The sequence below is a fragment of the Artibeus jamaicensis genome, unplaced genomic scaffold, assembly GCF_021234435.1.
Source record: "Artibeus jamaicensis isolate MK-2021 breed Jamaican fruit bat unplaced genomic scaffold, CSHL_Jam_final scaffold_1031, whole genome shotgun sequence".
In the NCBI taxonomy this organism is placed as follows: Eukaryota; Metazoa; Chordata; class Mammalia; order Chiroptera; family Phyllostomidae; genus Artibeus; species Artibeus jamaicensis.
Window position 1 is genome coordinate 546,479 of NW_026522026.1, and position 16,440 is coordinate 562,918.

Consider the following 16,440-nt stretch of genomic DNA (forward strand, 5'->3'; position numbering starts at 1 on the left):
TCCTGCCATGTCCTACCATGGGACTTGTGACTTCACTATTGTTTTTCTTTTGAAAACAGCAGGGTATCTGAACAGCTCCAGTATAGAATTCACCCAGTTCATCTGCAACTGTCACTCAAATGCTTTTGCTCTCATATATCTATATATCTACATATATAGATATACATATACATATACACACACACCCATATATATATATATATATATATATATATATTCACTAGAAATCAAGAAAATTAGATGAGTTCCACAGGGCCAGGATCTTTGCCTGCTATGATTATTAATTTATCCCTAATGCCCAGAACAATACCTGAAATAATTTCGGTGCACAAAGAATAATACCCAGCCCTGCAAAGCTCCCAAGAGAGCCAGATTCTTGTTTGAAGTAAATAGGTGACCCCACTATAGAAATGGTTTTCTTTTCATAGGGGGAAAGTTTTCTAGCATTCCCAGGTAAAATATGCTTTCCTGATAAAAACAATGTTTTAAAATTGTTCTGAGTCTCTGGTACTTTGTGGTTTAAATAAAGACTCAACTGACATCAATATTATTCTATGGCTCTATATCAATGACTGAGAAATTACCATGAGGAATAGAACACCTCCATAATTTGGAAATTGACCAGACCACATTCTTCCAACTGTCACTCCATCATCACAACCAAAGGAAAACGGTGTGAATAAACAGCCCAAATAGAAAGGCCATCTGATTACTTTAACAGCTTGTTTGAGCGGTTTTGAAACTCTGCCATCTTTCTCTGAACAGCAGAAGCCAACTATTCTAGGAAATAGGAAATCTATACAAACGGCATAAACATTCTAGGGTTCTGAACTTTGTTCCTAACTTTCAAAGACAAGAAATGTTTTTAAGAAAAACACAGGAATGTAAAAATAGCCACAATCCTGATATTATCTCCTGTTTGTATTCCAGCAGTCCTACACTGATTCCTATAAACACACCCATTAGCCAGACCTTCACAGCTAAAGGTAAGTCACAGTTAACACTTTTCCCAGAGAAATGGAAGCAAAAAAATATTCTTTTCTAAGTTATCTAGGCGAATTGCTTGGTAAGTTGTATTTTACAAAAATATCCCCCATATTGGTGGTTTTATGATATATACTATGTAAGACAGAAATAGCTGTCCTTCAAATGGAAAAACTATCCCCATTTTAATCATTTAATTTTATACATCCAAAATGATTCCCATTATTGAAATTCAAAAATCTGAAAAGATCTGACTCATAAAAGATTAATAATCAACAAGTTGATCACTTATTTATTGAATGCTTATACTGTGTCACAGCTCAAATGCAAATAAGTTCCTATTCTGTATTGATATAAGTACTTTATATTGATACAAATATTTTATATTGATATAAATATTTTATATTTAGATTGACCATGTAAGAAATTGCACTTGTAAGAGATGATAATTTTTCTAATTTTTAAATACAATAGTTGTACTTCTGGAAGGAAAAAATTCAACCACAGCACATATGTATAGGGTTGCCTGATATATGGGTTTTTTTAAAAAAAGGACATTTAAAATATGAAACTGTTTTGGCTAGTTGCTTTTCATTTTAACAACAGCTTTAAATTCAAATAGGTGGAATTAGTTGATTAACAATGCAACTAATATTTTTACATGCCTTTATGTCTCTTTATAAAAAATAAAAATTCTTCAAAAAGTGTCAATAGTCTCTTTTCAATTTATATGAATAGCAACTCTATTTCCCCCTCTCTATTTCAATGACTGAGATTAACCCAAAGATAATTCTGCTGTCATCAAATCTTTCCTTTTTGTACTTTTCCTCCTAGGGAAACATAGGAAGAAAATAAATTACATGACACAGGACAGTAATACCCATCAATTAGTCTTCAATTATTTGCCTTGAGTCTTCTCTGCAGTAAGGAGGCCAAACCAACCTACTACCAAGCAAGACCCAACAGACACAAGGAAAGGTAATTGTACTGAAATATCAAGAGAGGAAATGATTCCCTTGCACACCAAATAACAGCACCAAAGTTATTTAGGAAGTACATTTTCTTTTTTTTGAGCTTTAAATTGTTAAGCTTGAATACATACTGACATCATTTTCAGATTAGTTTCTAACCTAAATCTTAGATTTTGTACGGTTTTATGATCTAATTTATTTTTTATTTTACCTTAGGTTAAAGTCAAGTTTGATACTAGCTAAACTACTGAAGATAATGAAAAATTTAAAGAAAAAGGTATTCATGGTAATGCACCTACCTTTACAGACAAAGATAAAGGATTAACTTGTCACAAAGATGGGTGTGTTATAATAATTTACATGGATCCCTTAATTATTTTCAAATTTTACTTCTATCCAAATATAATTTTATGTGTTATAACTTGTTTTAAAACATGCCTCTCATATCCTCATAAAGCTGAATAATCCTACTGTTTCACAATAAGGCAAACTTAAATACTCACAGGTTTGACTAAGTAATAACTTAAATATGATTCTATCTCTCTGATTTCTGTTTATGCTAAAAAGGGAGGAATTACTATCATTTTACAGAATGGTGTGTGGTATACAATTTCACATGAATTGAAAAGATGTCTTTGATTCATCACGGAAAATGTTATAATTTAGTCTATAATCTTAAAAACTTGTTTTCACTTGCTTTTTTTGCAATACATTGACTTTTTTAAAGTTCAAGTTCTATGTTTCCTGAAAGATGAAAAGTATTTACAGTTTACTGTAGTGTTGCCTCCCAGAATAAATGACAAGTTTAGCTTTGAAAAATAAATAGATTTTACAAAAGTAACAAATAAATAAGAACAAACATAAAAAGGTAGCTGTAATAAACTATCGCTGTCTATATTTACTATACTCTATTAAATCATCAAACTTTCTAAGATATTAGATCTTAATAATCCGAACCATAAAAATTATAATTATGTGATGTGACAAAGTTGCTAATTACCACTATGATAATCATATATCCATCAACATATTGTACATCTTAAATTTACACAGCGTTATATGTCAAATATATTTTAATTGAAAAAAAAAGTTAACTGGCAAGTGAGGAATTAATAAGGAACTCCATCCCTCTCCGTGAAACTTGAGTGTGATATAGGTTGTTCACATTCAATTTCACGTGAGTTCTCTTCCATTCAATGATATCCTATCAGCAGTTCTGACGTCAGTTGAGCAGACAGCCTTCCTACCCATTATTACCTGAGAATCTGAGGCAAGCGGACTGGTGTGTTCCTCTGTAACCCTCCTTTGTAAAATTCCGTTCATATGACTCAAGTCTGTACAAGTATGGCACATCAACAGCCATACAAAGTGTAGTTAAATATGGTCAGTATTTACTTCACAAATATAATATGCACTTAAATATTAAAAGTTTGAGGTATTGCATGTATCTCTCTGAAGATGATTTATTACAAAAGGATCACATAAGCAGATGTGACAACCCAATTCCTGACTAGAAAGGTGAGACTAATTTATTTCTTTCAGTATTTCAGTCAAATCCACAATTGTCAAATCTGTAGTTCTCATTAATACAATAAAGTTAATCACATTATTTATGAATACTGGAAAAGCAAATTATTAAAAAAAACTTTTTCACAATACCTCCCTCCCCTTTATCTTAAATATTCTGGTCTTATCAATTATGAAATTATACAATTTTAGAAATCACTTAGTTTAAACCTTCATTTTATAAGCAAGATAAGGCTCAGTCAGACAAAGGAAACTTCCTGCCAAAGTTATATCGGTAGAGATAGAGGCTCGGATAGGACTCAGTCCTCTAAAAGAATGTATAGTCACATCATTCTCAAATTCAAAACCATTCAGCTGGTTTTGACTGTTTATAAAGCTATGCCTAACTCTCTAACCTGGCAAATAAGGCCTATCCCTTTCCTGCCCTAAACTTTCTTCTCAACTTTATCTTGCTCTTCTCATAAAGCACTTTATTCACAATGTGCATGGATGTTCCCAAGGATTTTCTTCTGCTTGACAAATTTCATTCCTTGTTATATGAATATCTGCATGGACAAGTCCCACCTATATACTATCTTCTACACAAAGAATTTATTCATATCTCAGTGGAACACTTATCAGCAGAAAACCAGTTTTGTGGCATTTTTACTTGCTCACCTCTCACAGTAATTTGTGAGTAGTGCAATTCTCCTCCTAAAATTGATGCTACCTGTTGACATGACCAAATCAGCCTGATAAACTCACCTCTTGACACACTGACTTTTTCCTAGTAGGTTCTTGGTGCACGGTAAGTTAATAAATAGATGGTTAACCTCGTAATGACACTTTCAGTATTATAACCAAAAATTAAAATCATAAATTTTTAAAAAATATATTTTATTGATTATGCCATTACAGTTCTATTTCCCCCCTTCATTCCCCTCCACCCTGCATCCCAGGCCCCACCATTTCCCCCCTTTAGTTTATGACCACGTGTCTCAAGTTCTTTAGATTCTATATTTCCCCTACTATTCTTGCCCTCCCCCATCTATTTTCTACCTACCATCTATGCTACTTATTTTCCATACCTTCCCTCCCCTTCTCCTTCTCCCATTCCCTTGCTGCTAACCCTCCGTGTGATCTTCATTTCTATGGTTCTGCTGCTGATCTAGCCGTCCTCTTAGTTTGCTTTTGTTTTTAGGTGTGGTTCTTAATAACTGTGAGTTTGCTGTCCTTTCACTGTTCATCATTTTTTTTCTTCTTTTTCTTAGATAAGTCAGTCCCTTTAACATTTCATATAATAAGGGTTTGGTGATGATGAACTCCTTGAATTTGATCTTATCTAAGAAGCACTTTATCTGCCCTTCCATTCTAAATGAAAGCTTTGCTGGATAGAGCAATCTTGGATGTAGGTCTTTGGATTTCATGACTTGGAATACTTCTTTCCAGCCCCTTCTTGCCTGTAAGGTCTCTTTTGAGAAATCAGCTGACAGTCTGATGGGAACTCCTTTGTAGGTGACTGTCCCCTTATCTCTTGCTGCTTCCAGGATTCTCTCCTTCATTTTAATCTTGGCTAATGTAATGATGATGTGCCTTCGTATGTTCCTTCTTGCGTCCAACTTCTTTGGGACTCTCTGAGCTTCCTGGACTTCCTGGAAGTCTATTCCCTTTGCCAGATTGGGGAAGTTCTCCTTTATTATTTGTTCAAATAAGTTTTCCACTCGTGGCTGTTCCTCTTCCCCTTCTGGTACCCCTATAGTTCGGATGCTGGCACATTTAAAGATGTCCGGGATGTTCCTAAGCCTCTCCTCATTTTTTTTGAATTCTTGTTTCTTCATCCTTTTCTGTTTGGTCATTTTTTTCCTCCTTCTGGTCCACTCCTTTGATTTGAGTCCCAGTTTCCTTTCCATCACTATTGGTTTTCCTGTGAATTTCCCTTCATTTCAATTAGTTTAACCTTCATATGTTCCTCTAATTAGTGACTAAAATCAACCAGTTCTGTGAGCGTCCTGATCAGCAGTGTTTTGAACTGTGCATCTGAAAGTTTGGCTATTTCTTCATTGCTTAGATTTATTGGCTCTGGGGCTCTGAGTTGTTCTTGAGCCATGTTTTGATCTGTTTGTGCCTGTTACGTGTATGAGGAGCGGATCCTTAGTTGTTCACCAGGGTGGGGCCACCCAGGTTGCTGATTTGTGATGCCGTATGTGGGGGTGGGGTCAGAGAGGGACAATGGTGGTTCCCTCTGCTGCTTCCTGCCACTGGGGCCTGCCTGGTCCATCTCACTGCTTGCTCCTTCACCAGTTTATCTGCGCACGAACAGCTGCCAGCAGGCCAGGGTCATGCACCCAGGTCTTCTGGTGGATCTTTCCTGCCCGACCCTGCTCTGTTGCTGGCTCTGCCCCTCTTACCAGTTTGGCTGAAGGGTTTGTTGTTGTCAGACTTTCATATAGTTCAATTTTCTGTGGTTTGGCTGCGTTTTTGTTGTGAAAACTTTGTTGTTTTTAAACTTGGTTGTGCGAGAAGGCAGAGTGTTTCCACCTACGCCTCCATCTTGGCGGAAGTCCCTCACAGCATCTAAAATCATAAATTTTATATTCCAAATTTTGTTCTAAAGTTTCTGATAAGATACATTTTCATATTGGCTAAATCTACCCATCAATCTGTCTTTATTTCCTTAAAAAAGAAAGCATGTTCCAAATCACTCCTAAATTATTAATAGCAGATCCTTTCAATATAGTATTTTTAATTTCTATTCTTAGGTGCAATTATGAAGAGTTTTTTTCTAGTTGTCACTATCCTGGCATTAACCCTGCCATTTTGGGTGAGTTAATTTCATCTAATGAATTTACTTATTCGTAGACTGTTCTTTTGTAAATTTCTCAATACAGGTATATTTTATTGAATTAAATTACTGCGTACAAGATATATTTTTAAAAGTAATTTATATTTATTTCTATTATAAAATTAATGTCATGTATTTCTGAATATCCTTTTACTTCCCAGGAATTGAGAAACCACTCTTCATCATGTATAGAAAATCTTTAAAATCCTAATGTTATAGAGAAAATACATGCTAAGGGGAAAATAATACTGAAATTTTTTTAATTATAAAATGTTCTAAAAATAATTTATTAAGAATACAGACATCACAGTCCAAGATCACAAATTTTTTAATTAAATTCCTATCTCACACAGATTCCAATCCCTTCAAGCACTAAATCCTTAAAAGACTAAAAGCTAATTCAAGCTTTCCCACCAGTTTCAGAAACCTTGACACATTTACCTTTAACATTCAAACATTATGGGAACTTTTGTTATACTCTTCCCTTTATGTCAACTCACTGATTTCTTCCCAGGGGTCATATACATAAACAACTTTGTGGTTTTCATTTTCTTGAGTAGGTGTTATGTATTAAAACTATAAGACCAAGAGAAAGTTTCAATTTTTTGACTAACTTTTATGGTTGTTTGACTATTGCTCTGCCTTGTTTCATGTTCATTTGGGCAATACAGGCAGTTATGTGCCAACAACAAGATTAGATAGACAATCATGAAATAATGTGATATGGTTGCCTCTCAGATCATAGAATTTGGGAGGGTACCGATCCTTGTTTCATCATTCATTTCTTATTAAACTTACACTTGCCACTAAGTTCATATCTTCTAAACTATTCTATGAGATAAATGCATGGAGCCAAACTCTTTTAAATATTTGAGTTATTATGCCTTATTTATTTTAGTTCACTTATTCCTTGAAATTTCATTTTATTGTGGACACCTGACCATTTAGAACTTTGCTTTTATTTTTAAGTGACAGAAATTAAAGTTCAATTAGGAAATGATCCACAACTGCCTGCCAGTAGCAACCTCTTGTCGAGCTAGTAGAGCCAGCTCTACCCCTGGACACTACCACCTTCACAAAAGTTTCAAACCCTGTACATTTTAACAAATAATTCAAAAGAAGATGGAAAAATGTATACATTTTATCATTCAGTCTTAGTAGTAGTCAAGATTATACAAATTAAAAGAGCAATGTGATAGGATCTTTTATGAGCTCATGTATCCCTTCTCCCCAAAGTAAAAATAGTTCAAATAACATTTATACTAACAATTATGACATGAACTGAAAAATTTCATATCCTACTGATGGCATTACAAGTTGTCACATTTCTGTTCAACAATCTGATGATTCCTATCAAAGAATTTTTGTTTGCAACACCCCACCCAAAAGTTACATTTTTGAAACACTATCCTAAGGAATTAATAAAAAGTATTTTTAAAAGATCACTAGTATAACTGTGGCTGGTATAGCTCAGTGGATTGAATGTGGGACTGTGAACCCAAGGATTGCAGTTCCATTCCCATTCAGGGCACATGCCTGGGTTGCGGGCCAGTACCCAGCAGGGGATACATGAGAAGCAACCATACATTGATATTTCTTTCCCTCTCTCCTTCTCTTCCCCTCTAAAAATAAATAAGTAAAATTTTCTTAAAAAAAAAGAACATTAGTACAGAAATGTTACCTCCCTGTTTATAATAAAACATTTATTGAAAGAAGACTAATGATAACAAGAGTAAAAGATAAACATTTCATGACCTAATCATTGATCATTTATTTTTCAACCATAAACATAGAACTATGAAAACTAGGAGAAATATGGGAAAACATTATGAAATTATACTTCAAAAAAGATACAGGATACCAAATAAATACATATAAGAAATGCATGATATAGATTGACAATATATTAAGTAAGATGTTCAGATGATCAGAACTTGTAAGTGTAGAAGATTCTATATTTGTATCACTATTTAAACTTTGAACTAGTAGTTTTATGCATTTAGAGGAAAACAAGTCTCTGTCTCAATACAAACTGAATTTTGTTATTTTTATCAAATTTTGAGTTTTCTATACCTGCAACTTTCAAAAGGTTTACACAATCTTTTTTAATCTAAGGGAGATGTGTATCAAGTTCTAAACTAAAACTGTCATTTTAAAAATTTACATTATGACTTCCATCTCAAAAGTTTATAAAAACTTTGTGAGTTTTTAAAACTGTATATGTACTTTTATAAGTATCTATGGAAACATTTTCTCACTCTTGGTTTTCTATGCACATTGCAAACCAGATTAAGAAAAGTACCATAAAAACAAATAAAACTTGATTTAAAAAAACACTACTATGTGTATAACATTTATACACTGATGTTATGCTAAAGGCAAAAGTTTTATATCTACATAAATCATCTTAGAATAGAAAAAAATTGTTCAATGTTCCTTTTATTTTAAAAAATACATTTAATATAAGCTGAATATGAAAGGACACCCAAAATACTGGAATTATTTTCAGGAGGATGGGCCCCTTGTAGTACAGGCTCCCACCACTAGGTGAGTGTTCCAGAAACCCACCTGTATCAGTGACCCAGATGGCATTGTTGTGAGAGGCTGCATTCAGCTTCAGTGAAATTCTTTTTGAAAACTCTTTCAATACATTTGCCCATTTCCTGATGAGTAATTTATGAGCATGCCTACTGACACCAGGCTGAGTGTTCAGCAGTTTTTGACCAAAAACGGCATGACCACCAATGCCCCATCCTTTCTCTTCACCCAGTCTGTACTCAATGTTTCTCTAAATAAAAAAGCCCTCGAAGGGAAATGTTTTGCCAATGTGAAACTGGTGAAGCAAAAAATGGCAGAAACACTAAAAAGCATCAAAATGGACAAGTTCAAACTGTTTGGGGCAGTGGAAATAATGTCTCCGCAGATATTGCATCAAATGGAGAGCGCTTTGAAGGTGACAGAAGTTCAAATGTGTAAGAATACATAATTTTTATTAAAAATTCCTGCTTCTATGAGGTTTCCCCTTGTATGTTTTTCATATTTTTCATTTAAACAAATATCAAGTAAATTTGTTAGCGCAAAAGTCAGATCATCATATTAATTACAAACTTGAATATTTCTCCCTAGGCAATGATTTTTTAAGACAATTCAACCATGAAGTTCATTATTACTATTTTAATTAGTAAATTGCTTACTTTAAAAAAATATTGTTCAAGTACAGTTTTCTGTCTTTTACTCCCATCCCAGCCCATCCCCCCATCACTCCCCACCTCCCTCCCATTTCTTCCCCCTGCCTTTGATTTTGTCCATGAGTCCTTTATACTTGTTCCTGTGAATCCTTCCCCTTTTCCCCTGAAATTCTCTCCCCTCTCCCCTCTAGTCCCTATTTGCGGGTTCTCTATTACATTGTCTTTGGTTATATTTTGCTTGCTTGTTTGTTTTGTTATTTAGGTTCATGTTAAAGGTGAAATTATATGGTATTTGTCTTTTACCACCTGACTTATTTCACTCAGCATAATGCTTTCCAGTTCCATCCATTGCAAATGGTAGTAGCTCCTTCTTTCTTTCTGCTGCATAGAATTCCATTGTGTAAATGTACCATAGTTTTTGGATCCATTCATTTACAGATGGGAACCTAGGTTGCTTCCAACTCTTAGCTATTGTAAATGGTGCTGCTATGAACATTGTGGTGCATAGGTTCTTTTGGATTGGTGTTTCAGGGATCTTAGGATATACTCCTAACAGTGGAATTGCTGTGTCAAAAGGCATATTCTTAGAAAAATTTTAGTTTTCTTAGAAAATTTTTAGTTTTCTTAGAAAAATTCCATATTCTTTTCCATAATGGTTGTACCAGTCTGCAATCCCACCAACAGTGAACTAAGGACCCCTTTTCCCCAAAACCTCTCCAACATTTGTTGTTTGTTGCTTTGTTTATGATAGCCATCCTGACCAGTGTAAAGTGGTATCTCATTGTGGTTTTAATTTGTGTCTCTTTGTAGCTAACCATATTGAGCATCTCTTCATGTATCTCTGGATGTTCTATATGTCCTCCTTGGAGAATTGTCTGTTCAAGTCCTTTTCCCATTTTTTAACTGGGTTGCTTGTGTTCTTAGAGTGGAGTCATGTGAGTTCTTTGTATAATTCGGAGATTAAACGTTTGTCTGTTTTTGAGTGGCTCACAGATCTTCTAGATTAAATAACCATAAAAATGTTTTACAATATTTCACCATACCATAATAAAAAGGAAACATGTTTGCATTTATTATAAAAGCTTTTAAGCCCTGGCTGGTGTGGCTCAGTGGACTGAGCACCAGCCTGCAAACCAAAGGGTCACTGATTAGATTCCCAGTCAGGGAACATGCCTGGGTTGCAGGCCAAGTCAAGTCCCCAATAGCGGCTCCTCATGAGAGGTAATCACACATTGATGTTTCTCTCCCTCTTCCCCCCTCCCTTCCCCTCTGTCTATAATAAATAAAAAAATTTAAAACTTTTTAATAAAAAGTTTTTAAAACCACAAAAAATCATCTAGACCCTGCCTACTTTTTTAAAATCTTCTTATTTCTTATTATTTCTCTGAACCTCACCAGGGTGCAGAGGTGCAAAACCAGGAACAACTAACAGTAAGTTTACTTTCATTATTTCTGGTAGAGACATGAACTTCCAAGTACAATTCTGTAAAGTTTGATAATATTAAAATGCCTCTGTCTAAAAACTAAATAAATATTTAAACTCCATAAGTAATCTAGTAACTATGGTAAAAAACTCCAGCAAGCCATCATATGAATCAAGCTCAATGTTCACCTGTAAATCTTAATTTCGTTTTATTGCCTAAGTCATATGGTTTTCATTTTCAGGTGTACTGAGCAACATGAGAAAACTGTCTCAAAATGTACTATGGAGAAAACAATGAAAACAAATGCAGAATTTGATGTCTCCCCAGCCTATTTTTTCAAGAGTTAGGGAAATATTCTGCTCTGAGACTATCTGGCCTGTGGTGTTATCAAGCTCCCCTAAGTTGGTAGAACTCTAATTCCTATTCAGTCTCCACAACAATAGGAAGTTGTTAAACCCTCTATTCTGCTATTTCCACTTTCCAGCCATTATTTCCCTCTGCAAACTTCATATTATACTTTGCATATGCATATTGCAGTGGTCAGCCAAAAATTTGGACAGAGTTTATATGAAGATTTTGAGTCTCCTAGCTCAGAGATTCCCTACATTAATTACCCAAACTTCCCCTTTAGATGTCACACACACAAAAAAAGTGAGAATGCCTAAAGAATGTGGTTGTATTGAATTTCTGCAAACTTTGTCAGCCAAAAACCTATGGAACAATATATTTCTGCTCTCTTATTAATGCTGGAATCAGTTAATCCACTGCTAAGACTTCCCATATGTGGCTTAAAATGAGCATTTCCCTACCACCAGTTCTAATCCTTTTGTGAGAATCGGCCTGTGGGGTTTTTCCACCCCTCACCCCACTAACTGCTAAACTTGTTCCCCTAAGTAGTCTAATCCCCACTCCCAACCCAGTCTGAGAGTCATAGCTGAAAGGGTACAGAGAGGTCATCTAACAAAATCCACTGACTACACAAAAATCCCCTCAACTGTACTTCAGCCTTGGGCCACTCATCCTTCCCAGAATATCTGCAGAGATAGGTGTTTTTAACTTTTAAAAAGCTTTTCCTTACAGACCAGTTTTAACGTCTTGATACACTAATTTTCACTACTGCTATCTGTACCCCTGAGTAGGAACTCAAGCTCTCTCTCATATGACAGCCTGTCCAGCTTCTGAAGGCCACTCACAACCTCTGTGTGAGCAAAACCCCTGGCTGCTCCTCCTTGGCTGACCCTTGCTCTTTGAAAGACAAGGATGTGCTCAAAACTGCACAGAGGTGATTTCTGTTTACTAGATTCTGGCTGCATTAATTAAGATCAACACAGAAAAGTAACAACCCCTGAATTCACCCAGAATTACACCTATGAGCCAGTGCTTGGCTCTTTGCATGGAGGGTAAAGTTAAATCACTAACCTGAAAGAATGATCTCCACTTTTCTGACACTGCTTGGTTTCAAAACTCTTTATGTATATTCAGGCATAATTAACATATTAACTCCTATTCAGTTCCAATTACTATATAAGAGATGTACATATGCCTTTGTATTAGCTAAGGAACCTAGTTATTTGAAAAACCCTAAAGATATATGACAAAAAGAGGACTGATTTACTCAAAACGTCAGCTTTGATGCTGATAAAACCATCATTTATGAAGTCAGACACCTTGCTGAGTGCTTTTATACATTTCATCTCATTTCATTCCCAATTCCAGAGATAATTATCTTCACTTTAAAGATAAGGAAATTGAGACTCAGAGAGTCTGACTTGCCTTCTTACAGCTAATGAAGAAGAAGATGTACAAATGTAAATGCAGTCCTGTCAGATCCAGAGCCGTTCCTTTCATTCAGCTTGGGGGCATCCATGGCTGACGTCTTCATTATTTCTGTGGCCTCATTATTTCTTTAGCAACCTGCTAACTTATTCAGGACTATCTGTGGGCCAAAACAAATGGAAACCAAAGAATAGGAAAGCAAAATGTTCCTTTTCAAAAGACAAATATTATATGATCTTGCTTATATGTTAAATCTAAAAACCTAAAACAAATTCATTGCCCTGGCCTGTACAACTCAGTTGGTTTGAGTATCATCCCATAGGCAAAGGGTGGGGGGTTCATTCCCAGTCAGGGACCATGCCTGGGTTGTGGGTTTGGTCCCATTTATGGTGTGCCAGAGGCAACTGATCACTGCTTCTCTCCCTCTCTCTCCCCCTCTGTTCCCTCTTTCTCTAAAATCCATAAGCATATCCTCAGGTGAGAATTTAAAAAATCAAAAACCAAAGAATCAAACTCATTGAAATGGAGAGTAGATTGGTTGTTGCCAGGGGCTGGGGAGTGGGGGAAATGGATGATGGTGATGGAAGGGCGCAAACTTTCAGTGATAAAATGAGTGAGGTCAGGGTACCCACACTACAGCCCTGTGACTAGGGTTAACAGTACTGTGTTGTACACTTGAAAGTTGCTGAAAGCTAGGTCTTGTGTTCTCATCACCCATACACAGAAAGGTAACCATGGGAGGTGATGGACGTCTTAACCAACCTCACTGTGCTAATCATTTCACAACATATAATTGCGTACTTTAACTACCCAATGGTGCATGTCAAATAAATCTCAATAAAGCTGGAAAAACCGTAGGCATTTAAAGGGTGTAAGATACCAAACTATTATGTAATTTGAAAACCCTCTTTCTGTTGTATGTGTATGTGCACTCTGCTACGACATATAATGTACTTTTAACTATGAGTTGCATTTTAAAAGGCTTGAAAATATTGAAGACAGGGAGCCTAACTATGAAGCTATTCTTACAGTTTAGAAGACAATGAGGAACTAAATGAAGGAAATAGCAATAAGGATGCAAGAGACAGATTCCAGGAATATGCAGGAAGGGAAACTTAATCAGCATTAGATGCCCAAGGGAAGAGACAAAGAAAGTATATGGTGAGCTTCAGATTTCTAAGTAGGATGAATAAGTGATTGATGACTACCCTCTGAAGGATTAAATAGAGGTAAGGAGTAGCTTTGGAGTAAAAAATAACAAGTTTAATTTCCAGTCATAACTATCAGAGCTCTAAATGGAATATGCAGTTGGATAAAGATGTCGAACTAAAAACTTCAAGTTGAAGACATAGGTTAGGAAGCTAGATGTAGATGTTATTATTCGGTTAAATATAAACTAAAAGGATAAGAGTACCTCATAGGTTATGTACAATCATGGGAACAAGTATAAAGGACACATGGATAAAAACTACGGGGGGGGGGTCATGAGAGGGAGGTGGGGAGCACTGGGGTGGGGTGGGCTGGGATGGGAATAAAAGACAGACAACTGTACTGGAACAATAATTAAATTTCAAAAAATAAAGTAAAAATGTCAAAAAATGAAAATTAAAAAAATGAATTGAGTAAAAAGAATCCGCAAAGACTTAAGGTAGCTATCAGAAAAGTGGAAAAACAACCAGAGAGAGGCTTTTAAGAAGACTTTGAAGAAGCGAAAAGCTCAAAGAAAAATAAGCTTCCAGATGGGAGTGGGCACCATTTTAAATGCCAAGAAATATCAATAAATGAAGGCAGAAAAGCATTTGTAGTTTTTCCAATTAAGAGGTAACTGGAAGCTTGTAGAATAGTTCTGGGGGTGGGAGACTGGCTGGGTGGCAGCTTTTAATATAATTTCAGATAAGTAAAAGAAATGGAAACACAGGTTGTCAGATAAGGAAGTGAAGAGTATGTTACACACACACACAAATACATACACACGCTTATGTTCCCTAGTCCTGGGGAAATCTACTCTTAGATCGGTCAAAATGAAAACTGATACAACGTGATACTATGTTTAATAATTAAGTTTCTGATTGAAGCAGTTTTCTCCAAATCAATGAAATGAGATTGAATTTTCAGTTACAGATAAAGAAAATTGATTTTTATTTTTCTGAGAAAATTCCATACTGTTTTCCATAATGATTGTACCAGTCTGCAATCCCACCAAGAGGGGACTAAGGACCCCTTTTCCCCACAACCTCTCCAACATTTGTTGTTTGTTGCTTTCTTTATGATAGCCATCCTGACCGGTGTAAAGTGGTATCTCATTGTGGTTTTAATTTGCATCTCTCTGATAGCTAACGAAATTGAGCATCTCTTCATGTATCTTTGGATCCTCTGCATGTTCTCCTTGGAGAAGTGTCTGTTCAAGTCCTTTTCCCATTTTTTAATTGGGTTGGGTGTCTTCTTAGAGTGGAGTCGTGTAAGTTCTTTGTATATTTTGGAGATTAAACCTTTGTCTGAGGTATCATTGGCAAATATGTTTTCCCATACAGTTGGTTGTCTTTTTAATTTAATACTGTTTTCTTTAGCCATGCAGAAGCTTTTTATTTTGATTACATCCCATTTGTTTATTCTTTCCTTTATATTCCTTGCTCTAGGGGACATATCAGTAAAAAAGTTGCTGCATGAAATATCTGACATTTTCTTGCTGATGTTCTACTCTAGGACTTTAATGGTGTCACGACTTATATTTAAGTCTTTTATGCATCTTGAATTTATTTTGGTATATGGTGTAAGTTGGTGCTGCCTGTTGATCCAGCAATTCCACTGCTAGGATTATATCCTGAGAATCCTAAAACATCATTATCAAAGAACCTATGCACCACAATTTTCATAGCAGCACAATTTACAATACCCAAGAGTTGGAAGAAACCTAGGTGCCCATCAGTAAATGAATGGATCAAAAAATTGTGGTACATAAACACAATGGAATTCTATGCAGCAAAAAGAAAGAAGGAGCTCCTACCCTCTGCAACAGCATTGATGGAACTGGAAAGCATTATGCTGAGTGAAATAGGCCAGGTGCTCAAAGACAAATACCATATGATCTCACCTTTAACAGGAAGCTAAACAACAAAAACAAACAAGCAAGCAGAAAAAAAAAAAAAGCAAAGACACAAAGAAACTGAAATAGAGAACAAGGGGACAGTGACCAGAGGGGAGAGGGAAGGGAAGTTAAGGGGAAAAAGGGGGAGGGATTTGGAGGAACAAATAGGAAGGACACAGGGACAAGAACTAAGGGGGGTGGAAATGGGAGAGAGGTGGAGAGCAAGGGGCGGGGGAGGCTGGGATGGGAGACATAGACAAAAAAACTGTACTTGAAAAATAACTAAATAAAATTTTAAAAAAAAGAAAAGAAAATTGAATGTTTCTCCTGGTTTGCACTGATTTTTCTAAACTGCTACAGTGACAATATAAAGGACTAATGGATAATGTGGGTTTTAGAATGAAATTGTAGGTGTTCCATGCGGTATCTGCCACGTTACCAGCTATGATGCCTTAGGCCCGTTGCTAGCATTCTCTACTTCTCAGTCTCTTAATCTGTAAAATGGGATGATGGTGATCATAGCAATTTACTCTGAAGGTTCCTTGTTTGAAGGGTTAAATACTGCAATACGAATACAGTGCTTAGGTTTGCTCTTAAGCAATTAAAGTCCTCAAGAAATATAAGTTGTTATTATTTTTCTGAGATCTCTTGAGAAAGGAGAAAG